The 26,385-nt window shown below is 48.2% G+C and overlaps 1 protein-coding gene and 1 pseudogene across 5 annotated transcripts in view; one reads left to right on the plus strand and one right to left on the minus strand.

The window, feature by feature from the left end:
• The window catches only part of ARHGAP39 (Rho GTPase activating protein 39), a 108,017-nt gene extending 83,226 nt beyond the window's left edge, over nt 1-24,791 (minus strand). For 2 of the 5 annotated variants that reach the window (XM_027599343.2, XM_027599302.2), the window contains exons 1-2: nt 22,118-24,791; nt 21,208-21,368 (exon numbers count right to left, since the gene is read on the minus strand). The gene's annotated coding sequence lies outside the window, so the exon portion shown is untranslated. Of the gene's footprint in view, nt 1-4,884; nt 5,049-21,207; nt 21,369-21,646; nt 22,004-22,117 lie in introns of those variants that run through there. The other 3 variants (XM_027599312.2, XM_027599329.2, XM_027599318.2) reach the window with 2 other exon arrangements.
• Nucleotides 17,649-19,170, plus strand: LOC113924962 (annotated as a pseudogene).
• Nucleotides 24,792-26,385: the final 1,594 nt, after the last annotated feature.

A 26,385-nucleotide genomic window follows, 5' to 3' on the forward strand; every position in this document is an offset into this window, starting at 1 on the left:
GATCCTCCAGGACTCAGTCATGCTGCAGCAGGACAGACATCATCTAATCCACACACAAAAGCCTAGGCTTAGATGTTAAGCAAGTTATCCGTGATCAATTGTACTGGTCAGGGATTGAGTCAAAGCCCAGAGCTGCACCAGCTATGCCAGGCAGCTCAGAAACCCGTCAGGGATTTATCCCTCCCCGTGCTGCCCACTGGACTGCTCCCCACAACCCCAGGACTGTGTCCACACCAAGATTCCCTGGGGGCTCCCACCGTGGAATGCTCCCTTCTGAAAAATGCTAGTCACCCTTGTGTGTAACAACTTTATTGATATAATTCACATACCATACAATTCACCCATTTAAAGCCTACAATCTACTGATATTAACATATGCACAGCCTTCTCCACAGCCAATTACAGGTTACTTTCCTTATCCCCCAAATAACCCCATACCTCTCATCTGTAACCCCCAGGCTCTGGTAACCACTAATCTACTTTCTACTTATGGATTTGCCTATTCTGGACACGTCATACAAATGAAATCATACAGTATATGGACTTCTGTGTCTGGCTTCTTTAACTTAGCACAATGTTTCGAGATCCATCCATGTTGTAGCATGAATCAGTACTCCATTTCTTTTTACTGCCAAATAATATTCCATTGCATGGCCAGACCATATTTGTGTATCCACTCATGTGTTGATGGACATGTGGGTTGTTTCCAGTTTTTGGCTATCATGGATAGCTGCTGCTGTGAACATCTGTGTCCAGGTGCTTACGTGAAGGTGTTCTAGTCACTCTTACCCGTAAGAACACACGAAAAATAAGCCAATTACCAATTGAGAAACTCATTTAATCTGATCATACCATATTATTTAAGATACAGATAATTAGGAGAAATAAATTACCAAAGGAAGTACAGAGTTAAAGACCAAGAGCAAAACCTGATCTAATGGAATAAATAGTGATTAAAGAAAGAAGTGCTATTTCTAGGGATAGGCCCTACAGGCACATTCTCACATTACCAAACTCTATACCTGCAAACTTATTTGTAACTGCACAAAACACGGTATTCAGCAGTAGGGGCTAGTTAGATAAATCCTAGCACCTCTGTAGAGCCAAACACGAATGCAGCCATGAAAAGGAATGAACTAAGAAATGTGCTGGTATGGGATGACTTCCCAAACATATTTAGTTAAAAAAGGCAAGGTTCAGGAACTTTTTGAAAAGGGTAGGAAAAAAAGAATTTGCTTACAAAGTATTTCTAGAAGGAGATACAGTACGTGCCTCCAGGGAACCAGGCTCCTGGGGGTAAAAACAGAACAGAAGCCACACAGTGCACTATTTTCCAACTGTGAATGTGAATATGGTGTATTCCAAAAGAAATTTTTTAACCCTTTAGGAAGCAAAAATAAAGAGAATCTGTGAGAATAAAAAATTATACTTAAGAAAGCAAGAGACAAGAGAGGCCCTGGGTAGTTGTAAGCAGCCAAAATGGAGGAAACAAATAGGGAGCTGCTCCCACTGCTGTGTTAATCCTCCTCTGGGGTGAAACCTACCCAAATCCAACGTCTCTACTGAGGTCAGCGCCCTAAGAAAATGTTGCCAAGAGACACTGAGAATACAAAAGTCTCTTTTGCCCTCAAAGACCTCCCGGTACAGGGGGGAGACAACTCTCGTTTGTGCAGTGGCCAAAGGCACGGCTCAGACGTGGGGCGCAGAAGTTGCTGTGCGAAGGGAGGGATCACGACAGGCTCCTCCCGGGGCAAGCCCCACTGAGGGTCAAAGGAGATGAAGGGGCCACTCAAGCTCTGCTTGCTTTGGGGGGAGGGGGGAACGTGGAGCAGGGCTTGGCCTTTGTACCACTGGCTGGTGTCACTGGAGAACAGAGTGCTAGTCGAACACACAGGAAAGAGCGGTCTAAGGGGCATGTGAGGCCAAGGAGGAGTGCAGGGCAGGGGAGCAACCAGCTGGACACGCTCTGGGCCTACTCTTAAGCCTGGCATAGTGGCCGTGGGACTGTCCGGTACATCACAGGATGCTGAGCAGCATCCCCATCCTCTACACTTTCAGGGCCAGTAGCACCCACCCCCTCCAAGTTGGAACAACCAAAAACTTCTCCAGACGAACGACCTCTGGGTGAGAACCACTGCTCTGCACTACACCACCTGAGCAGCTATGTGGAAGACAGAAGGGAGAGAGCCCACCCAGAAGGCACAGCTGTAATGCAAAAGGGCACAGGCCCTGGACCATAAATTTGAGGAAGGATAAATTCAGTAACTACTCAGGAGGTACAATGAGTAGGATTTGCAGTGAACAGATGTAGCTGGGGGAGGACCTAGGGCACCAAGCTCTTCCAGGTAGCAAACAACCAGATGATGGTCCTAAAGCACCAAAGGGCTGAGGTCAGAAGTAGAGGAGGCAGGGTCTGAGAAGCCTAAAGGGCTTTTGCATCCAGAGGCTGGCTGCAAAGTCTGAGGCTGAGGGAAGCAGTCTGGCTGGCACCGTTGCCCTGCGTGAGACCATCCAGACAGAGCATGAGGCAGGCTCTTTTTTTTCCCTTGGGGGGGTGGGCAGCCCACCCCAGCACACATGCAGGAGAAAAGGCTGGGATGGACATTTTTAAATCTATCTTTAGATATTTTAAATTTTGCTCACATAAGCTGTTTCATCACCATCTGTTCTGAACATTAAACCTTCTCACCTTAAACTCCACAAATGCCCCCAAGACTCTACTTTAGAGGAGAAGGATTCCCCCCAAGTCTTAGTGTCACAGATTTAAAGGAGATGAGATGTAGTTATCCAGGGTAAGTCTAAGATACTCTCCCCAGATCTGAGAAAGAGAATCACCTCCTTGAGAAAGGAGGACTCTTCTGCTTTGCTCTGAAGCAAGTTAAATCTTATTTCTTCCCACAGCTTAGCAAGACAGCATGGAACTGGTAATTCCAAGTTCTCAGTCTGTTGCTTATGTCTTCACCATTATTTAAGTTAATAACTTATCTTCCCTATTCCAAGGATAACACTGTTAAGTGAAGTATAACAACAATAGCTTCAGAAGTTTAATTTGGAGAATTACCCAAGAACTGCTCTAAATCTCATTGCTGTCTGCAACAATCCTACCTACCCCCAAGGACAATAAGTACTACGGGATTCTAGAGTGGCTCATTAGCAGCTTTCTTCTTCTAAGTATATTTTATATAACAATTTATATATTACAAATCCCTAATAGTTGATATATAATGTATCTAAGTACACAAGATCTGTTCCTCATTTACCTTTCTAAAAAGACTTGGTTTTTCCACATATGATCCCAGCTTGCTTGTGTAAGAAAATAGAGTCAAAGACTTGAAGTTAATGTAAAACCAGGACGGTGAGTCCAGTAGAAATCTGCAGAGCCAGCAGACAAGCAGCGGGGGCCCTGGAAACCAGATCTGGCAATGGTAAAACCCCTAACACACTGCACCTGACACAATGTTTGAGTGCTCACTCACTGAGTCCTCACAAGCAACCCTAGGAAGCCAATATTACTGGTGTCCCATTTTACAGATGAGAAACCAAAGGCACAGAGTACAAAGCCATGAACAGAGGAGTCAAGGCTCAAAGGCAGGCACTCTGGCTCCAGGACCCGCCCTCTTCACTCTGTTTGCCAGCTTCTTGGCAAGACAGCTGACTAGACAAAGTGCAGAGACCGACTGGCCTCTGTTCATTCAGCGAGCAAGCCTTTGAGGGTCACCAAGTCTGCGCCCAGGACGCTTTATGAAACGAGTCTCCCTGTTTTACAGTCACACCTCCTATCAAATCTCCTTCCCCTCCCCCAGCGAAGAGAAACACACCTAGCTCATTGTGAAAGGGGAGCCGCTGACCGGGAACCACCTGCTGTTTACAGAGGCACCCTGGACCCACAGGGTTTAATTCCTCTCACTGGCTTCAAAGACAAATCTTCTATTGTCTACACCAGGGGAGGAACGCGAAGCCTTGCAACTGTAGGTTTCTGCAGAGGTCACTGGAGGTTTGGCTAAACCCAACCACACCGAACGGAGGCTGGGGGGCGGGGGGGAGGGCGCTGCATTTTTGCTGTTGAAGGTTGCGCAGCGCCCACAGCAGCTGCTGGTGGGAGCAGCGTGTACACACCCACAGCTGCCGCGGCCTCGCAGCCCGCTGCACGTTTTAAAATAAAAGACGTCCTGACCCACAAGATGCACAGCCGGCCTCACTCGCGGCCCTCGGCCAGGAACACTGTCTCCACCCACACCACTCCCGCAACCGGGAAGCAACAGAGGGAATTCCAGCTCCCGGAGGGCTGCGCGCCGGAGCGCCCCAGCCCGCGGTGCTGCAGAGGCCAGGTCCGCGAGGCCTTGCAGCCACCGCACGCACCCAAAGACGCGCGTCCGGACTCCCCGCGCCCGGACAAAGCGCCCCCGCACCCCGCCCTGACCGAGCCCTGCAAACCGCGCCGACGCCCCACACTCAGCCCTTGCACTGCACTCACGCCTGCCTTCGGGCCGGGCACACTCACACCCACCCACCCACGGCCGGGGACACTCACGCGCAGCCCCAGCGGGGTATCCTCACAGTCAGCCTTGGGCCAGGTACACACACACCACTCACCCATGGCCGGGCACACTCGCACTCACGCCCACCCTCCGGCCAGGCACATTCACACCCACCTCACACCCTGCCCCCGCGCGGCCTTGGCCCCTCGCGCCCCGTGCCCCCGCCCGGTCCGGCACACCCACGCGCCCCCCCTCCCCCGCTGCGGCCCCGTCCGCCCCCTCGATCCCCGCGGGCTCGGATCTTCGCACGGCCGGCCCGGGGACCTCCTCGAGGCCGGGCGGGGGCCGCAGAGCCGGCCTCTCCGCCATCTTCCTGGCCCGCACCGCCCACCGCCCGCGCTCTCACCCGCCGGCTGCTCGCGGGCCGCGCCGCCACAGCCCCTCATGTCGGCCTGCGCGCCGCGCCCGAGCTCTCCGCGGCTCTCCCGCCGCCGCCGCCGCCGCCGCCGCTACCGCCGCCGCCGCCGCAGCAGCAGCCCGCTCCAACCGCGTCCTGCGCCGCTGCCGCCGCTGCCGCCGCCAGCCGAGTGCGCCGCAGCCGCGCGTCCTCCCGTCACCAGCGCAACCCCCCGCCTCCGGCCCCGGCCCCGCCCCCGCCGCTGCCGCCGCCAGGGGGCGCCACCAAGAACCCGGTGCGCGTGCGCCGGCGTGTGGCATGCCGGGAGTCGGAATCCGGCCCAGGGCGCGCGCGCGGCCTGCCGGGAGCCGGGAGCGCGGTCCTGGGGGCTCCGCCCACAAGGCGGGTGCGGGGCCGCGTGCGGTCTCTGCGAGCCCCGGGGGTGGGGCTGGGAGCCGGGCGTCCACGCCGCAGGTGACGCCGAAGCTCTCCTTCCTGTCCCTCGGTCCGCAGTCGGGCCGACCTCTCCTATCGCATGGCTCTGGAGTTCATTTCCCTTCGGTGGTGCAGTTAGCGTTTCAGACGTCCCAGTGTGGATTTGGTGTCGTTTACCCCCTGAAGTCATACGTCGGACCTCCTGAATCTCAGATTTTCCTTTTCCTGGATTCTGGAAAGTTATCAGCCATTCGCTCTTAAAATATTGGTTCCCCGTTCTCGTAGTCTCTCTCATAATTTGTTAATCAGGTTGGACAGTCTGTATTTCCCCCCATCATTTTGCTGTCATTCTTAACGCTGGTAATTGCTCAGCCTCGTCTTCACTAGCGCTCTCTTCCGCAGCTTCTAACGCGTCTAGCTTGTTCTTCAAGCTTTTAAAAATCATTATTACCTATATCCATTTCTAAAGGTTGTATTTGACTTCCATTTTGAAGCTAAACAGCCTGAAACTCTCCCACGACAGAACACAGAAACCCACACCACGCAGTCCGTGGCCACACCCTGCATCCCACCCTCTCAGGAAACCGCAAAGGGCTGGAAGCGCCCTTTCAAACGTCCGCAGTTGATCTTCCCGTCCTGCAGCCCACGGCTGCACCCCACTGCGAGCGTGCTTCTGCCCTGGAGCACTCGGACCCGGACTAGCTCAGCACCCTCGCACCTCCCATTTGGACCGTCCCCACACTTCACACCCAGACACGTGGGCAAGCGGTCTCTGCTCCTTTGCTTCTAAGCTCCCTCCACACAGTAGGCACCTGAGGAGACCCACCGCGGATGCACGCAGCCGTTCCCCATCATGACCACTGCAGAAACCTCACACAACCAGGCTGGCTGGCTTCACTTGAAACTTAAGATGAGTACTTCACACTTCCTTGCAATATCGTGATTTTCTCCAGTAGGGTTAAGTCTCTCTCTCTCCAACTGACCAACAGAATTTCTCAGGCCTCTCTAGTTGAGCCACCCAGATGGACCAAAACTTTATCACCAAACACAAGGAACACACACGTCCATCCCCTGCCCTTCACCTTCCCTCCTGATACTGTGCAAGCATTATTTCCCTGCTCCTACCTAAGGCAGTCCCTCCCCTGGTAAGCTGGAACCCACTCCCTCTTGAATTCTCAAAGATTCTGCTTCGCTATCTCCTCTCTTAATCTTGTCTTTCTCTATTTATTTCCATGAGCATACAAATACACTGATACTTTCCATTACAAAAGAAAAAAAAAGACTCCTTTAACTCCACATCCCCCTCAGACTCCCTGCTGACTGTGCTGCTCAAAAGGCTTGCCTGCACCTTTTATCTCCTCTTCTCATCCTCCAATTCCATGGAACACATCGCTGTTTAGGTCACTGGTTGCTGACTCCAGTGTACTTCTTTCTGTTGTCATCTGGTTGCCCTGTGAGGATCATCCAACATGTTAAGTCTGAGTTGCTTTTATTAGCACCACGCTCTAACCAACTGAGCTAACCGGCCAACTGCGAGTCTGAGTTGCTTTTATTGATGGGAGTACTGGATGTGCTAGTTTGGGCTCAGAGGATGTGACTTTGTGTGTCATCTGCATGTAACACAATAGGATGTCAGTATTTTGGCTAAGGACAGCAGATATTACATGTCCACATATACTAGAAAGGTGCAAACACCTATTTTCAGGGCTTCTAGGAGGTGGCCAAAGACTGCTCCATAATCCTTTGCCCTTCACCATTCTAGGTAAGTGTAAGCTAGGAAGTGAGAAGGTGAATGAAAGTTTCCTGGAAAAAGATGTAGACCTGGGCGCCTGGGTGGCTCAGTTGGTTAAGCGACTGCCTTCGGCTCGGGTCGTGATCCTGGAGTCCTGGGATCGAGTCCCGCATCGGGCTCCCTGCTGCTCAGCGGGGAGTCTGCTTCTCCCTCTGACCCTCCCCCCTCTCATGTGCTCTCGCTCTCTCAAATGAATAAAGAAAATCTTAAAAAAAAAAAAAAGATGTAGACCTACTAGTGTGTTTCCATTCTCCTTCACCACCTCCTGCCAAACATAGGTGAAAGTATTTATATAATGGATAAAATTAAATTATGGAAAAATATGTTAGAGGGAGAAATGATCCAAAATAAAACCAAGATGGAAATTTAACATCAGATGAAACAATTGAAATGCAAATCATTACCAAGGCAAAAAGGAAATTACATTCTGTTAAGTAAGAGATTACAAATAATTAACAATACTGTTAACTTTAAAAATAAAACTGCCAAAAAAATACAAAAAAAAATAAAACTGCCAGTTATTTTGCCAGCAAAATGGGTTTATTTAGTAGTAGCAGAGAACTGTAATTCAGGATAAGCAAGCTAAAGCAAAACTATAGGCAAGTCCGCAGAGCAAAGGAGAGCAAAACTCTTTTATAGAGGAAAGGGGGTATTAAGTGATACCTACTTGCAAGGTGTAATCTCTTTTCTGCTGGGTCTCCAAACGGCGGCAAGGAGTGGTGAGCTCCCTCTGCTGGCCTCCGAACGCCATCTTCATGGAGTCTCCTTTATTCAGTTTCACAATATATATACAGTTGACCCCTAAACAACACTGGCATGAACTGTGCGGGTCTACTTATACACGGATTTTTTTTTCAATAGATGTATTAGAAAATTTTTTTTGGAGGTTTGTGACAATTAGGAAAAACTTGCAAATTGTGTAGCCTAGAAATATCAAAAAATTTTAAATGTTAGGTATGTCAGGAATGTATAAAATATATGTACTAGTCTATTTTATCATTTAGTACCATAAAATATACACAAATCTATTATAAAAAGTTAAAATTTGTCAAAACTTATGCACACAAATACTCACAGACCATACATGGTGCCATTCATAGGAGAAATGTAAGCAATCTAAAGGTGCAGTATTAAGTCATAACTGCATAAAATTTACTGCAATACTGATAAAAAGAAAGCTACAGGCCCAAAATGACATCTTAGGCCCAGTCCCCAAACTGGGGCTTAATACCTAACCTAATTGCATTGTCACCATGTCACAGAAATGTAGTCTTATTCAGAAATTTTTGGTCAGCATCAATAAGGTAATCTGTCACATGGGTCTTTCCATCCCCCAAAGGAAGGTGAGATAATCCACATACTAAGAACTTTTTGTCCCCAAATGAAGGTGACCTAACCTAAAATAATCCTTTTTTTCTGTTCATGACTTCCCTGTTCTGCTTTCAAAAACCTCTCCTTTTCTGTAGCCATTTGGAGCTTTGCTCTACCTGCTACATGCTTGATTCATGAATCACCTAATAAAGCCATTTAGATCTTCAAATTTACTTGAAGAATTTTATTTTTATTTTTTTATTTTTTATTTTATTTTTTAACAATACATACCATACTACTCTGATAAATATTGGCCACCTCCTGTTGCTGTTGTGGTAAGCTTGTGTTTCCAGGACCCATTGAAAACACCATGTGACATTAATCACCCTACATCAGCATATCGTCTCTATAGCAAATTATGTATCACAACAAAAAGTGATCTCTCATGGTTCTCATGTATTTTTCATTGTATTTAGTGTAACACTATAAACCTTCAATAACACTATGGGACCCATACGAACTGCCACTAATGAATGATGCCAAATGTGCGCCCAAGAAGCAGAAAAAAAAATCACGATATTACAAAAAAAATTGTATTGCTTGATATGTGCTGTAGATTGAGGTCTGCAGCTGCGGTTGCCCACCATTTCAAAGTCCGCCTTATGCTGGACTCAAATAAATGAGTCATTCAAATAAATGAGTCCAGCCTAAGGACCACATTAAAAAGAGAAAAGGGGGGGGGGTGCCTGGCTGGCCCAGTCAGTACAACATGGGACTCTTGATCGCAGGGTTGTGTGTTCAAGCCCCACATTGGATATAGCGCTCACTTTGAAAAGAGAGAGAGAAGGGCACCTGGGTGGCTCAGATGGTTAAGCATCTGCCTTCGGCTCAGGCCATGATTCCAGGGTCCTCGCATCAAGTCCCATGTTGGGCTCTCTGCTCGGCGGGAAGCCTGCTTCTCCGTCTCCCTCTGCCTCTCCCCCGATTGTGTTCTCTCTTTTTCAAATAAATAAATAAAATATTTAAAAAAAGAGAGAGAGAGAGAGATGGAAATTCATGGAGCTGTTGCTGCAACTATGCCAGAAGGAGTGAAAATCTTGCAATTTTTATGAAATACCTTTTTAAAAATTTTTTTAAGATTTTATTTATTTATTTGACAGAGAGAGAGAGAGACAGCGAGAGAGGGAACACAAGCAGAGGGAGGGGGAGAGGGAGAAGCAGGCTCCCTGCTGAGCAGGGAGCCCGATGTGGGGCTCAATCCCAGGACCCCGGGATCATGACCTGAGCCAAAGGCAGACGCTTAACAACTGAGCCACCCAGGCGCCCCTGAAATACCTTTTTTTAAAATCTCATATTGAAAATGCAGCTTTTATGCGGGTGCAAGATTGCTATAAGGCATACCTATAGACTCTGATATAATTTGAGAAAAAGCCACGTCACTCTGTGACAACTTAATGTAAAAGGAAGCTGAAGGATCTAAAGCTGGAGAATTTAATGCCAGCAAAGGGTGGTTTGACAATTTTAGAAAGAGGTTTGGCATAAAAAATGTCAAGATAACAGGAGAAGCAGCTTCTGCAAAGGAAGCAGCAGATGGTTCTTAGATGCCATTAAGAAAATCATTGAGAGGGGCGCCTGGGTGGCTCAGTCGGTTGAGAGTCTGCCTTCTGCTCAGGTCATGATCCCAGGGTCCTGGGATGGAGCCTGGAGTCGGGCTCTCCGCTCAGCAGAGAGCCCGCTTCTCCCTCTCCCTCTGCTGCTCCCCCTGCTTGTTCTCTCTCTCTCTCCCTCTCTTTCTGTCAAATAAATAAATAAATAAAAATCTCTTAAAAAATCATTGAGAAAGGGTATCTGCCTGAACAGGTTTTTCATGCAGATGAAAGAATCCTACTCTGGAAAAAAGAAATGCCACAAAGAACATTTATTGGTAAGGAAAAGAAGCAAGCACCAGGATTTAAGGCAGGAAGGGAAAAGCTAACTCTACCACTTTGTGCAAATCCAATCTGGTTTAAGATCAGGACTGTCCTTACCTATAAATCTGCTAATCCCCAAGCCTTGAGGGGAAAAGATAATCACCAGCTCCCAGTCTTTTGGTTGTACAAAAAGGCCTGGATGAAAACCCATTTTGTGGATTGGTTCCATCGATGCTTTATCTGTGATGTCCGTAAATATCTTGCCAGTAAGCAACTGCTTACTACTGTGGACCCCAATGTAGGACCTGAACTCAGGACCCAGAGATCAAGACCTGAGCTGAGATCGAGTTGGATCTTTAACCAACTGAGCCACCCAGGCGCCCCAAGCAACTGCCTCTTAAAGTTCTTTTCATATTGGACATGCCCCTGGCCACCCAGAACCCCATGAGTTCAACACTGAAGGCATCAAAGTGGTCTACTTGCCCCCAAACACAGTGTCTCTAACATAGTCTCTAGATCAGGGGGTCATGAGGACCTTTAAGGCTCATTATACATGGTACTCTATGGAAAGGATTGTCAACACTATGGAAGAGAACCCCAATATGAACTCAACGTGAATACCTGGAAGGATTATACCATTGACGATGCCATCATTGTTTTGTTTTTTTTTTTTTTAAGATTTTATTTATTTGACAGAGACAGACACAGCGAGAGAGGGAACACATGCAGGGGGAAGGGGAGAGGGAGAAGCAGGCTTCCCGTGGAGCAGGGAGCCCAATGTGGGGCTCGATCCCAGGACCCTGGGATCATGACCTGAGCCGAAGGCAGACACTTAACAACTGAGCCACCCAGGCGCCCCTTAAGATGCCATCATTGTTATAGAAAAGGCTGTCATCAAGCCCCAAACAATAAATTCTTTCTGAAGAAAACTATCCACATATTGTACCTGACTTCACAGGATTTCCAACAGAGCCAGTCAAGGAAATCATGAGACTGTGGATATAGCAAAAAAGGTGAGGGGTGAAGGGTTTCAAGATATGGGTCTTGCAGAAATTCAAGAGCTAACAGACACCACCCCAGAGGACCCAAGAGAAGACAACTCGATGGAGATGAGTGCTTCTGAACCAGTGCCAGATGATGAGGAAGAAGATGTCCCAGAAGCAGAGCAGAAAAAAAACCGACATTAGGCAATCTAGCAGAAGGATTCTGATTATTCAAGACTGCTTTCGACTTCTTTTACAACATGGACCCTTCTGTGATACGAGCACTGAAATTAAACAGTGGAGGAAGGATTAGCACTTATACAAAACACTTGAGAGAAATGAAAAAGCCAAAAAGTCAGACAGAAATGACGATGTATTTCTGGAGGGTTACACTGAGTGTGCCTCCCTCCCCTGCCTCCCCTTCTAACTTCCTCCACTTCTACCACCCTGAGACAGAACGCCAAGCCTTCCCTCCTTCTCAGCCCACTCAATGTGAAGTCAAGGAAGATCAAGAATTTTAGGATGATCGCTTCCACTTTATGAATAGTAAATAATCATCATGCAGTATGGTTAACAAACTTGCCTGTTGTGTGTGTGTGTGTGTCCTCCTGTGAAAATCTAGTAACTGTACAGCAAGAACTGCATGAGGGCGCCTGGGTGGCTCAGTTGGTTGAGCGACTGCCTTAGGCTCAGGTCATGATCCTGGAGTCCCAGGATCGAGTCCCGCATTGGGCTCCCTGCTCAGCAGGGAGTCTGCTTCTCCCTCTGACCCTCCCCCCTCTCATGCTGTCTCTCTCTCTCATTCTCTCTCTCAGATAAATAAATCAAATCTTAGAAAAAAAAAACCTGCATGAGATGTTTTGTGTCATCATCATCATCAACTAGGTGTTCATCAGGTAGAACATCATAGGCAAGACTCATATGGAAGTAGGTATCCAATCCTTACAGAGGCATAAAGTGATATTTAATATAAAATATAAAATTAATATATAATATAAAATTATATAAAAATAATATAAATTTAATATAAAATTAATAAAAAATTAATGTCCATTTTCTGTTTTATAATATTGCTTTCAAAGAATTACATTACTCCTCTCTCTCCCCTAATTGGAGAAAATGCGTATCAGCCTATCATCACAGGTAATTGGGTTTTTTTTTTTTACAAAGTGATTTTTTAAAAAATATTTTATTTATTTATTTGACAGAGAGACACAGCGAGAGAGGGAACACAAGCAGGGGGAGTGGGAGAGGGAGAAGCGGGCTCCCTGCGGAGCCGGGAGCCTGATGCGGGGATGGATCCCAGTATCCTGGGATCATGACCTGAGCCGAAGGCAGACACTTAACGACTGAGCCACCAAGTAACAGTTTCCAATATTGTATTATGAATATGACTATAATAATGTATGCCATACAAATTTTATAACAATTCACTTATTGGGGCGCCTGGGTGGCTCAGTTGGTTAAGCGACTGCCTTCGGCTCAGGTCATGATCCCAGAGTCCCGGGATCGAGTCCCACATCGGGCTCCCGGCTCAGCGGGGAGCCTGCTTCTCCCTCTGACCCTATCCCCTCTCACGCTGTTTCTCTCTCTCTCTCTCAAATAAATACATAAATAAAATGTTTAAAAAACAAACAAACAAACAATTCACTTATTGGTGTATAGGCTAATGTGAAGCAATCGTATCAGTTACACTGGGCTACCATAAAGCAATCACATTGCTGCTTCGTCATTATCAGTACATAGATTGTTAAACCTGTAAATAAATATGAATTTCTTTTTCATATTATCTTTTTATTTTTGATGCCTAGTATTAGTAATACCTATAATATCTACAGTGTTTTGTATCATATAAGAAATATTGATGTAGGTACTGACAGACGACTCATCTTGCTACTGGACAATGTAAACACAGTATCAATACAGTACAGTAACATAATTTTCTCTTCCTTATGATTTTTTTCTTTTTAAAATTAACATACAGGGGTGCCAGGGTGGCTCAGTCGTTCAGCGTCTGCCTTCGGCTCAGGTCGTGATCCCAGGGTCCTGGGATCGAGCCCCACATCAGGCTCCCTGCTCAGCGGGAAGCCTGCTTCTCCCTCCCCCACTCCCCCTGCTTCTGTTCCCTCCCTCGCTGTCTCTCTCTGTCAAATAAATAAATAAAATCTTTAAACAAATTCTGTGAAATTTAAGTGAAATTATATAGTATTTGTCTTTCTCTGACTGATATTTCACTTAGAATTATACCCTCTAGGTCTATCCATGTTATTGCAAATGGCAAGATCTCATTCTTTTTTATGGCTAAGTAATATTCCATTCTGTATATACACCATATCTTCTTTATCCACTTATCTATTGATGGACACTTGGGTTGCTTCCATATCCTGACTATTGTAAATAGTGCTGCAATACACATAGTGGTGAATATACCTTTTCAAATTAGTGTTTTTGTTTTCTTTGAGTAAATACGTAGTGAAATTACTGGATCATATGATAATTCTATTTTTAAGTTTTTGAGGAATCTCCATACTGTTTTCCACAATGGCAATGCCAACCTGCCAACAGTGCACAAGGGTTCCTTTTTTCCCACATCCTCGCCGACACTTGTTATTTATTTTTTTTCTTGTGTTTTTGATTTTAGCCATTCTGACAGGTACTAGGTGGTATTTCATTGTCATTTTGATTTGCATTCCCCTGATGATTAATGATGTTAGGCATCTCTTCATACGTCTATTGGCTATCTGTATGTCTTCTTTGGAAAATTGTCTATTCAGGTCCTCTGCCCATTTTTTAATTGCATTGTTTTGGGGACTTTTTTGGTGTTGTACTGTGTAAGTTTTTAAAATATATTTTGGATAGTGATCCCTTACCAGATATAGCATTTGCAAATATCTTCTCCCATTCAGTGGGTTGCCTTTTGTTTTGCTGATGGTTTCCTTCACTGAGCAAAAGCTTTTTATTTTGGTGTAGTCCCAATAGTTTAACCTTATGACTTTCTTAATGCCATTTTATTTTCTCTAGCTTACTTTATTGTAAGAATACAGAAAATAATAATATAACATACAAAATATATGTTAATTGATTGCTTATGTTATAGGTAAGTCTTAAAGTCAACAGCAGGCCATTAGTAGTTAAGTTTCTAGGGAGTCAAAAGTTATACGTGGATTTCCAACTGCACGGGGAGTTGTTCAAGGGTCAACTATATGAACAGAACTCTGCATTGTGTTTACATTTGGAACATGCTTCCCATCCCTTCACTCATCCATGCAACAAATGCTTTTTGTGTGCTACCTGTGTACAGGCATTCTTTTAGGTGCTGGGGTTAAGGGCAAGCAAATCCAAGTCCTTGTCTTTGTCACATTTACGTTTGGGTTTGGGAGAACATTCCAGTTTTCAAAGGAATTCTCTGTCCCTACCTGATCTGCTGTCATATATTTATTTGTTTATTGTCAGTCTCCTCATTAGAATGTCAGTTCCAGGGGCAGGGGCTTCACTCATCACCAAATCCCAGCACTAGAGCACTGCCTGACATGTGGAAGGCACTCAACAAGCATCTGTTGAAATGCATTCGCGTGCTTCTTTGGAGTCAGCACCTGCTTTGTGCAGTATCACTGAGGTGCTATAGAGACCAGTATGAGAAAGCACCTGCCCTTAGAATCTCAGGTCCAGCTAGAGTGATGGACACAAACTAACTGTAATTCAAGATAAAATGGAGTAAAATCTTTAACAGAAGGGATAACGCTCTGATCAGGCTGACACACAGGCTACATGAAAATTTGATTTGGCTTAATCATAAGAGTAACTACTTTCTTTCTCCTTTCACAAGGAAGCTTTAACTTTTCATTCTTTGTTTCAGATTCTCAGGTCAAGACAAAGCACAGTCAACTCCAAAGGAGAAATCTTCTGAAGAATTATAAGTAACTCACAAAATTTTCCTAATGTTCAACCCAGAGGTGTTTGAGTTTCAACAAGCTTGTGGGTCTGAGACAAGAGCAGAACACTTGTGGAAGAAAAAAAAAACACAGTAAAGTCAAGGAGGAAGCTCTTTTCCCAAAAGAGAGGTTCTGGGCACGTGTTCAGCTTCCCTCTCAAAACTAATAGACCCGGGGCGCCTGGGTGCTTCAGTCACTTGAGTGTCTAACTTTGGCTCAGGTCATGATCCCAGGGGCCTGGGATGGAGTCCCATATCAGGCTCCCTGCTCAGCGGGGAGTCGGCTTCTCCCTCCACCCCTTCCCCTGCTTGTGTTCCCTCTACCTCTGTCTCTCTCAAATAAATAAAATCTTAAAAACAAAACAAACAAAAACTAATAGACCAGAGAAATACCAGGAATGTAGCAAATTTGGGGAAAATTTGACTCTGGGCACAAACCTGTTGTACCTTAGAGGGACACAGCAGGAGGGAGAGCTGGTCAACAGGGGATATATGGCAGATGCTTTCCACATGATTCAAGCCAGAATGCATACCAAACAGGTCCCAGTGGGCTAAAGTTCAGTGGATGTAATCTGTGTGGGAAGTCTTTCAGCAAGTACTCACAACTTATTCAGCATCAGAAAACTTATACTAGGAAAAAGCCCACGGATGTATGGAGTATGGGGAAAAATTAATCAAGACTCAATCCTCATACAACATCAGAAAATTCACAGTGGAGAGAAACTGTGTGTAATCAATGTGACAAGGGCTTTAGAGAGACATCAAAGCTTGTTAAACATCAGAGAATTCACACTGGGGAAAAAACCCTATATAGGTGTACCAAATGTGGCAAGGCCTTCAGTGGGAATTCAAACCATATTAAATTGTTACTGGAGAGAAACCCTATAACTATAATGAACATGGGAATGCCTTTAATCAGAGAGCAAATAGCATTAGACATCAGTAAATTCACGCAAGAGAGAACACTCTTGAATTTTGTAAAGAGTGTGGGAAAAGCTTCAGTCAACCACCACACCTGTAAGTGTAATAGGTATGGAAAAGGCTTTAGTCAAACCTCATACCTGGTCCATCATCAAAGAATACACACTGGAGAGAAACCTTATATGTGTACCACATGCAGGAGAGGCTTTGTTCAGATGTCACACTTGATTTACCAGCACAGAACACATTTTGGAGAGAAGTGAATGTAGTGAATGTGGGAAATCCTTCAGTCAGAGCTCAATACTTGACAGACGTCAGGTCGTTCATACCATAGAGAATACATGTGAATTCAATAAATGTGTCAAGCTCTCAGTGTGAGTTGGCTTCAGGCACTACCACATGATTCCTCCTAGAGGGAAATGCTTCACACAGGAAGACACATCCAGGAATACAGCAAAGGCAAGAAAGCCTTTCACTGTTGCTTGTTATACAACATCTGAGAGCTCCTATCGGAGAGAACTCTCTGGATGTAATGAACACCAGGAAAACATTTACTTGGAACTCACACCTTATTTGCAATCAGATAATTCATAGAGGATGTAATGGATATGAGAGGCTTTTCTTGCTTTTGTTTTGTTTTCAAGAGAGTTTTGGTGTTGTGGGCACAAGGTGAAACTCCGGGTGCCCACCATTGCCAACCTCTCCCTTTGAACAAACTGCCCAGCAGTTCTCATCCATGGGGGACCATGCTCCGTAGGTGGCCTGTTGCCTTTAGACCAGGGTGTGGGATGGAGACAAGGATAGCCTTATTCCCATGTTAACCTTAAAAATAAAACTGCCGGTTATTTTACCAGCGGAAATGGGTTTATTCGGGAGCAGCAGGGAATGGCAACCTGGCACAAGCAAAGCTCTGGCAAATCCACAGGCAGGTCTGCAGAGCGAAGGCGAGCAAAGCTCTTTTACGGAGGAGAGGGGGAGCTGGGAGGGGCTGCTGTCGGTCAACAGTCCGGGAGTCACCTGGGAGCCGGGAGTGCAGTGGCTTCTCCTCCTCGGCTCCGGGGCTGCCAGGGGAGCAGCAGCCCTTCCTCCTGCCCTGGCGGGGCCGGTGCAGCGGTAGCTAAAGCCGCCGCCGCTTGGAAGGCCCCCTTGGTGAGTAATTGACGGGAGAGCGCCCCCTGCCGGCCGCCCCGCGACTCCATTCTATTTTTTTTTTAAGGTTTTATTTATTCATTTGACAGAGAGAGACAGCGAGAGCAGGAACACAGGCAGGGGGAGTGGCAGAGGGAGAAGCAGGCTTCCCGCGGAGCAGGGAGCCCGATGCGGGGCTCGATCCCGGGACTCCAGGATCATGACCCGAGCCGAAGGCAGTTGCTCAACCAACTGAGCCACCCAGGCACCCCTATTTTTTTTTTAAGGTTTTATTTGTTTATTTGACAGAGAGACACAGCGAGAGCAGGAACACAGGCAGGGGGAGTGGCAGAGGGAGAAGCAGGCTTCCTGCGGAGCAGGGAGCCCGATGCGGGGCCCGATCCCAGGACCCTAGGACCATGACCTGAGCGGAAGGCCGACGCTTAACGACTGAGCCACCCAGGCGCCCCGAGACTCCATTCTAAATGAGGTCTCCTTGTACTAATTTTCACACCCTCTATAGGGGAGGCTAGTAATCTATGATATGGCTGATCCCAAACAGTAGAAGAATACAATGTGCAGAGAAAAGCAGATAGAGAAACAAGTCTCCAAGTGGATTCATAGAAAAGGGCAAAATCGTTGGAGTTAGCGTTGGGCCCCTGGAGCTGCTTTTTCATCCTGAATAATGATGAGCAATGAGTCAGGGTCTTCATGAAACCTACCTGAGGACTGCCTGGGACAGCTTCCTACATTTCTGTACTAAGTTTCTTAAACCTGAAAGCATGTAGAACAGGTGTCAACCCCACCTCCATGTAGCACCTGGGTTTTCGTCAGAGTGGTCCATTGAAGTACTGGCTGCAGTGAACACTTCCTTCCAAATCAAGCGTCTGTGGAAACTTTTTTCTCACACCTCCCAAAAACAAGCTGAATTAAATGATATATACAATAAAGTCATTAAAGTAGAAAGTAATGGTTATAAAGCCATCATGAACTTCCAATTATACTAAACAGTTGGTTGTTTATACAAAATGGCTGTTGAATAGTTTCAGACTTTTTCCGCAATGAGTTTGCTTCCAGAACACAGGCATCTTGAAAAGCACTCTTAAATCTAAGCCAAAATGGGAAAAAGAAAGACTACTATAAAAATCGTTCTTTGCATGTGTAGCTTTAGGCAAGTCCACCACTCTTGGCCATCTATCTGCAAATGTGATCTGAACAACAAAAGAACCATAAAAAAATCTGAATCTGCTGAGGTGGGAAAGGGCTCTTTGAGGATGCCTGGGTCTCAGACAAACTGAAGGCTCAGTGGAGACTGGTGTTCTCAAACCTGGCATGGTGGTGATCTTTCCTCTAGTCGATGTTACAACTGAAGTCAAGTCTGTGGAACTGCACCACGAGGCTTTGAGTGAAGCTCTTCCTGGGGACAGTGTGGACTTCTATGTCAAGAACCTGTTAAAGATGTTCATCATGGCAGTATGGCTGGGGACAGCAAAAATGATCCACCAATGGAAGCAGCTGGCTTTACGACTCAGGTAATAATCGTGAACCACCTGGGCCAAATCAGTGCTGGTGATGCACTTGTGCAAGGTTGTCACACGGCTTATTGCTAGCAGGTTTGCTGAGCTGAAGAAGATTGATCACCATTCTGGGAAAAAGCTGAAAGATTCCTCCAAATTCTTGAAATCTGCTGATGCCGCCGTCACGGATATGGTTCCTGGCAAGCCTGTGTGTGTTGAGAACTTCTCTGACTATCCTCCAAGTTGTTTTGCCATTCTTGACACGAAACAGACAGTTGCTTTGGGTGTCATCAAAACAGTGGACAAGAAGGCTGCTGGAGCTGGCAAGGTCACCCTGTCTTCTCAGAAAACGCAGTAGGCTAAATAAATATTGTCCCTAATACCCACAAATCCACTCTTAACCAGTAATGGAAAAAGGTCTCAGAACTGCCTCAACTGGCCATTTAAGTTTAATAGTAAAATACTGGCTCATAATTATAATGATTCATAAAACCTTAAGAAGGAAAGGAGAATGTTTTGTGGACCTTTTTTTTCAGTACTTTTTAATGGAAACAAGTTGACCAAAAGTCTGTCACAGAATTTTGAGACCCATTAAGATAAAGTTTAATGAGAGAAAAAATAGTTTCTCTTTTTTGTTGTTGTTCATCTATTTATTTATTTAAGTAATCTCTACCCCCACCATGGGGCTCGAACTCACGACCCCAAGATCGAGTCACATGCTCTCCCGACTGAGCCAGCCAGGCGTCCTGAGAAAAAATAGTTTCAGGTTAGATTTCCCCCTTTAGGCCCAATCCCAGGAGAAAGGAGAGCCTTTGGAGGGGAACCTAGCTGTGAAGTGCATGTGTCTAGCCCTCCTTCACCCACAGGCAGTGGCACAGACTGACCCAAGTGCACCTGTCTTCAGAGGCCTCATCTTGAGGAGCCCAATAAGAGCAAGCAGGCCCAACTCATGCTCAAGGGTTCCACATGCCCAGTCCTGGGTGGAAAGAGCAAGCTGTTGCCTTACACTTGTCAAAAAGGAAGGAGGGGGGGATTTCTGAGTCTTGTCCTCAATTCCAGGTTCTTCACAGGGAAAGGGAGAAGTAGGAGATGTTGTCACAAACTGGCACTTCCTTGGGTCACTGATGGAGGGCTTGCTTTCTCCCCTCCATTTGTCCTGCTGTGTATACCACAGGAGCACAGTGGGAATAGTGACTATATTCAGCAAGGCTTGATGAGGAAGAACTGGATGATGGCAGAAGAGGGCAGAAGTCACACAAGAAAGGATGCAAGGCAGAAAGAAGCCTGTTCTCCCAGATGCTGGCAAGGTTGGAATGCGACCAGGAATTGGGGCAGGGCCTGGCCTTTCAGGCTCTCCTGGAGAGTGTGGATTCAGTCCCAGAGGCTAGGGAGCCTTGGGATGTCTTTGAGACAGAGGGAGGCATTGTCCACAGACGGTTTCAGAGTTCAAATTCAGGCTGGCTAAGAACGTGGGGTGTGAAGGCCTCTTGGGAGGTACTCTGTGTGGCTCATCTCGCCTGCCACCCAAGTGTAATACGGAGGCTTCTCTGTTACTCAGAGATTGTAAATCAGTTTCCTGATTACCCAAGCCTCATGCTCTGTTTCCTTCTCGTGGGACTTGAGAGTAAAGATCTCATCCAGGTTGTGGCTGAGTGGGGTCCATGTCTGGTCAGGAGCATGGGAAGCCAGCAGGGAGGCCATCCAGAGACTTGCTCACCAGCTCAGGTTGGCCCCTCAGCTTTGCAGACTTTGGCTCAACCCTGTGCTGAGACGCCCCCTATATCCCGGGAAGTAGACATAGAAGAGCACAGAACTAGGGCACAAATGTGGGTCCTGCTGGAGCCTGCCCCGTGTCAGCAGCACCAGTGTTGCCGCTAGGATTGCACCCCTCCTTGTACACGAGGATCAAGGGAAGCTGGGGAAGCAGGGAGTCAGAACTTAGGAAGTGGGTCTTAGGATTCAACTTTCAGTGGCTCTGAGCACTGTACAGTGCTGTCTCCACCTCAACAATAAGGACCAAGCCACAAGTGCGGTCACTGCTGTTGACTGCCCAGCCACAGCTGCCCTGGGACAGAGCCTGGATGGTGTCTGCACACGCCTGGCTCTTTGTCTGTTTTCTTTCCTCTGAGGGGTGGGATCTAAGCTGAATACAGGTTTCCCCAGACTTTCTCTAACGAGTGAGCAGGTTCCCCCTCACTAAATTAAAACGACATTCCCCTGTTCTCTTGGGCAGTAAGTTCAGGGCGGAGGAAGGCTTAGAATGACTCCAAGCTGTTCAGAAACTGTCTCCTGTTCTGCCCCCACAGGTGACCAACTATACACTGAAAGTCCGGGGGTCAGACGGATGCGGGTTCACCTGTGTAGGCACAGAGCATTTACGTAACCCCAGCCTCAGTCTTCTTACCTGGAAAGGGTGAGACGCACGCACACCTGGCGCGCGGGGGGCGCTTGGCACCGCCGGGCACGGAGCAGGGACTCGATGAACGGCCAATACTGCTGTCACCACGCGTGCGTTCTGGCGGGTTAAAGCCCAAAGGGCCGCATTACCTTCGCGAGTGCTGAGTGCTGAGGAGACAAGGGTCCTCAGGTCAGCGACGGGGCCCAGGCTCTGACGTGCGGCTTCCGACTTGTGCCGTGCGCTTCGCCTTCTACCCCAAGCGCGCAGGAAGCACTCGCAGAAGCCCACTCTTCCTACCCGTTTTCTCATTCCTCACGGACCCCAACAGTGCTCAGCAACATTGGGGTCCCGGTGGAACCAGCCCACGGCTCTAAGGCCATTCCCACTGAGGACCACGCCAACAGTCCTCAGACCCCAAGACGCCCCTTTCCTCGACTGCTCAGACCTGAAGAGGCCACCGGGGCCCCAGGGCCTCTGCCCGCTCGTCCCTGTGGGCGACCTGCGCGTTCCAGCGGCATCAGGGCCGTCGACACGCACGGCCCACATTTACGCCCACGACCCGGACGCTCCCGCCCAGCGCAGGCCGCGTCTCCGAGCGGGCGGAGCAGCCCCGGCATTTCCGCCCTGGCCGCCCTGAGGGCTCCTCCTCTCAGCGCCTCCGGGGGCCGGTCGCTCAAGTCAGAGCGCCTGCGGGCTGGTCAGCCGAGTCCTCCTCCGCCTCCTGCCTCGGCAACAGCCAGGGGGCTCTGTCCCTGCCACCTCCGCCGTCCTCCCACTCGTCCCGTCCCCGGCCTCCACCGCCCCCCGGGCCCTGGACGCCCAATCCGATCTCGTCACGTGCCGGGGGGGCGGCCCAGCCCCAACACCGGCACCGCCCACGTCAGCCACTCCCATCCCGTCGGGACGAGGCCCTCACCTGCCGGAGCGCCGAGCCGCCACGACGCTGGAACAGGGGCGGTTATTTATGATCCGCGGGGAAGGGACGCGGCCGCTTGGTCACCGCTGGAGCTGGGACCGGGGCTGGCAAAGAAGGGCCTCTCCGCAATTCCTGAGTCGAGGATCGAAGAGAGGAAAGACAGGAGGCGCCACCCGGGACTCCCCCCACCCGTTCTCCCCCGCGACAGCGCAGCGGCGGAGCAACCACAGAGTCGGACGTCCTTCCGACATCCTAGAGCGGCCCCAGCGCGCGTGCGCAGACCCCGCTCCGAAGCCAACTTCCGCCGGCGCCGGAAGACCCGCCTGAGGAGCCGCCTCTGGCCGCGCCTGGGCGGTGAGCGGGCTGGGCCCGTGGCGGCGTCTGGCGGAGGCGTGCGCGCCGCCGGCGGTGGCTAGCTCCGGGGCGCCGTGACGGACCCGAACCGTGGTTGTGGGCAGCCCCGAGGGCAGCTGTGGGGAGTGGGAGCACGCCGGGGGGCGGGTGCGTGAGGGTGGTAAGGGCCCGAGGGAGAGGGTGGGGCAGGGGCTGCGGCCACAGGTATGTCCTCAGCTGGGAAGTCTCTCAGAACAAAGCCTTAGTCTGCAAAGCCGCCGCCCAGCTTACATTGCCGTTCTGCGTCCACCCTTACGGGCAGCCGCGGGAGGGCTCTGGTCGTTGCTCCTAGCTGTCTTCTTGACGGCAGGCTCAACAAGGCACGAAAAGATGGCTTTTTCTTTCGTGCCTGCGTTTGACCTCTCGTGCGCTTCTCCTGGGAGGGGAGCCCGTTTCCATCCTTAGTTTGGAAAGATCTGATGGAGGTGTTTTTGTGAGCGGTGGGAGGTTCAGCGTTGTGTGACCGTGAGCCCGGTTCTTGGGTTCCCTTGGAAGGGTCCGCGCTCGAATGCAGACACCGCCAAGGGAAGGTAGCAAGCGCAGCGCGGTTTCGCGAGGAGAGTGCGCTCGAGGTGGGAGAGCCGCCCGCCCGGAGGGCGACCCACTGGACTCGGGGTGGCTTTTCTTCCTGTGTTTGCATAGGTCATGGGTCAGAGCTGGGGTGGTCTCCGACTGAGGTGGTTTCTCATCATCCAAGGAACTCCTCTTAGCCCTCAGGAGAGGTCCGCCGGCGGTCGTGGCCATCTTCCCCGACAGGGTGGGCTGGGGGCTGTCAGAGCCGCAGCGCGAATATATTATAACGAAGCTACAGGACCTTGTAGGGCACGGCTGGGAAGGAGAGTGCGTGCTCTGCACCTGCTGTTACTGTTCTCAAGGCTCCGGGAGGTGGGAACCACGAAAATCTCTAGTTACCACCACCGCTGCCTCCAGCTCCTCTGTCGCTAACTGCCTACTCTGTCATTTTCAGTATCTCCAGACGCTTGTTTGCAGGATTTACCTCAGTTTGTGGTGGTGCAGTTTTCTGTTCCCTTTAAATTCTGGTCACCTTGGCCTCCATGGACTCCCAGCCCAGCGTCTCCATGCAAGCAGATGGATTTCTCCTAGTTTACCTTTACACAGAGGGGTTAGCCCTCTGGGGTCCAGCTCTGGACAGGGGCTTAGGATCCCACCGTCATCCTGGAGTCAGCCAGGCCTCATCTGTTGTCTCCACAGAGGCTGTAAACAAGCAAAGGCCCCGGGAACTGCCGTAGCTCAGTTACTAACTTGAAACTCTGATTTTCATTTCACTCTTCCATTTTTAGCACCTGAGATGTTCCCTCATTCCCCAGTTGCTCAACCATGAATTTTCCTTGATTCTGCAGTAGGCAAGGGCAGCAAGTTATAGCCACATGTGAGCCGTGATCGCGCTGATGCTTCCTCCAGGTACAGATATGAGACGTGCGCTTTTAAAGGGGATCGTCACTAGGGCACCTGGGTGGCTCAGTTGGTTAAGCGTCCGACCCTTGACTTTGGCTCAGGTCATGATCTCAGGGCCGTGGGATCGAGCCCCATGTCAGGCTTGGTGCTGGGTGCGGAGCCTGCTTAAGGTGCTGTCTCTCCCTCTGCTCCATCCCCTGTGCGCATTCTGTCTCTCTCTCTCCGGGGGGAGAAAGGATTGGCACTGTGGGACCCTCGAGTAGTTTAAGAGGAACAGGGTTGTCATTCACAGTGTGACACAGGCAGAAATGCACTGCATTGTGGTGCTCACCGTTCACATGTTGCCCTCAAGTGACAATGTACTTTCATGACACTGTTGTTCCTTCTTTTTTTTTCCCCAAACATGCTGAAGCACCCATCTCACATGCTGGAAATATAAAAGTGCATAAGACAAAATCTCTGACAGCAAAGAGCTCCAGGTGTAATGTAGGAGAACCAGGCGGGAGTAAAATAAAACATAAGTTGTGATATGACGTGGGTATGAAGGTTGTGCTGTGGGATACAAAAGTAGGAGAGGTCTTCTTCTGAAGGATATACATCAGGTGGAACAAGTATAGGAGTCCACCCTATCCATGGGTATGTGTTCTAAGACCCCCCCCCCCCCCCGCCATGGATGCCTGAAGCCAGGAATACTAAAGTGTATAAGTTAGGCACAGTAAGAGATAACAGTAATAATAGAACAGTCATAGCTATTTTATAATAAAAGTTATGTGAGGGGCGCCTGGGTGGCTCAGTTGGTTAAGCAACTGCCTTCGGCTCAGGTCATGATCCTGGAGTCCCGGGATCGAGTCCCACATCGGGCTCCCTGCTCAGCGGGGAGTCTGCTTCTCCCTCTGACCCTCCCGCCTCTCGTGCTCTCTATCTCTCATTCTCTCTCTGTCAAATAAATAAATACTTAAAAAAATTTAAAAAAAAAAGTTATGTGAATGTGCTTTATTTTATTTTATTTATTTATTTGACAGAGACAGACACAGCGAGAGAGGGAACACAAGCAGGGGGAGTGGGAGAGGGAGAAGCAGGCTTCCTGTGGAGTAGGGAGCACGATGCAGAGCTCTATCCCAGGACCCTGGGATCATGACCTGAGCCGAAGGCAGACGCTTAACGACAGAGCCCCCCAGGCGCCCCGAATGTGTTCTCTTTAAATATCTTGTACTCATCCTTATGATGATGTGAGATGCTAAAATGCCTACATGATGAGATGGAGTCAGGTGAATGATGTGACAAAGTGATAGCCCACTACCGACCTGCCAACACATCAAGAGGATCGTCTGCTTCCAGACCAGGGTTGACTGTGGGTAACTGAAACTGCAGGAAGCAAAACCATGGATCACAGGGACACACACACTCTCCTGTATTTTTATCCCCATTTTAGGATCAGAAAGACCCAGCAAGAAGAAATGCTTTACCCAAGTTCACAGAGTAAGTCTAAGGCAGAAGGGAGCTAGAACACAGGCCTTCAGATGGGTCCTGCAGACCCTTCCACACGGACCACACTAGGGCTGGCCAAGCCCACACTTACAAGAAGTTCTGTACTTAAGAATTTTAATAATATAACAGGAGAGACAGAACATAAGCAGGTGGAATAAGTCAAGCAATCACAGAGCAAATGTTAAACCAAATGCAGAAGTGGCCCCAAATTCCTAAGAAAAAACAGCAAGGGTAGGAGCAGAGATTAACTGAGGAGGTTTCTTGAAGAGGTAATATTTGAGTTGCTCCTGGAGAGAATGAAGAGTAGGTTAGAAAAAAGATTCCTCCAGGTGGAGTCTCAGAATTAAAAGTTGGGTTGTCAGGGTGGTCAGACTATAGAAATTAACAAGTCCAGTGAACTAGTTTCAAACTTCCAGTGAAACTTTAAATAGAAGTCTATTAACTCAAATCACAGTCAGGAGGGAAATGCAGATTAAAACTATGGATACCACTATGTCCAAACTTACATGGCTAGAATAAAACTGAATACCAAGTTCTGTGAGGATTCACAGCAACTGAACTCTTATATGTTGCCAGTGGAAATTTAAAATGGTACACTTTGAAAAACAGCTTAGCAGATGTTTAAGAAGTTAAACATGAGCTTACTGTATAACCCAGAGTCCCACTTCTAGTTATTTACCTAAGAGAACTGAAAAGTTAGGTTCACAAAACATCCTGTCAGCTTTATTCATCATTGCCCCAAACTGGAAACAAGCCAGATACCCTTCAGTGGGTGAATGGGAAAACAAACCGCTCTATCCACACAACGGAAAGCTGCTCAACAGGAAAAGGAGGGACTATTGATACACGCAGCACCATTGATGAATCTCAGATACACTGTTAGTGAAAGAATCCCGACTCAAAAGTCTACACACACAATGATTATGTAATTGCAAAAGTATAGGGGTTAGAAAACAAACCGGTGTCTTCGA

Source organism: Zalophus californianus, chromosome 4 (genome assembly GCF_009762305.2).
Source record: "Zalophus californianus isolate mZalCal1 chromosome 4, mZalCal1.pri.v2, whole genome shotgun sequence".
Taxonomy (NCBI): Eukaryota; Metazoa; Chordata; class Mammalia; order Carnivora; family Otariidae; genus Zalophus; species Zalophus californianus.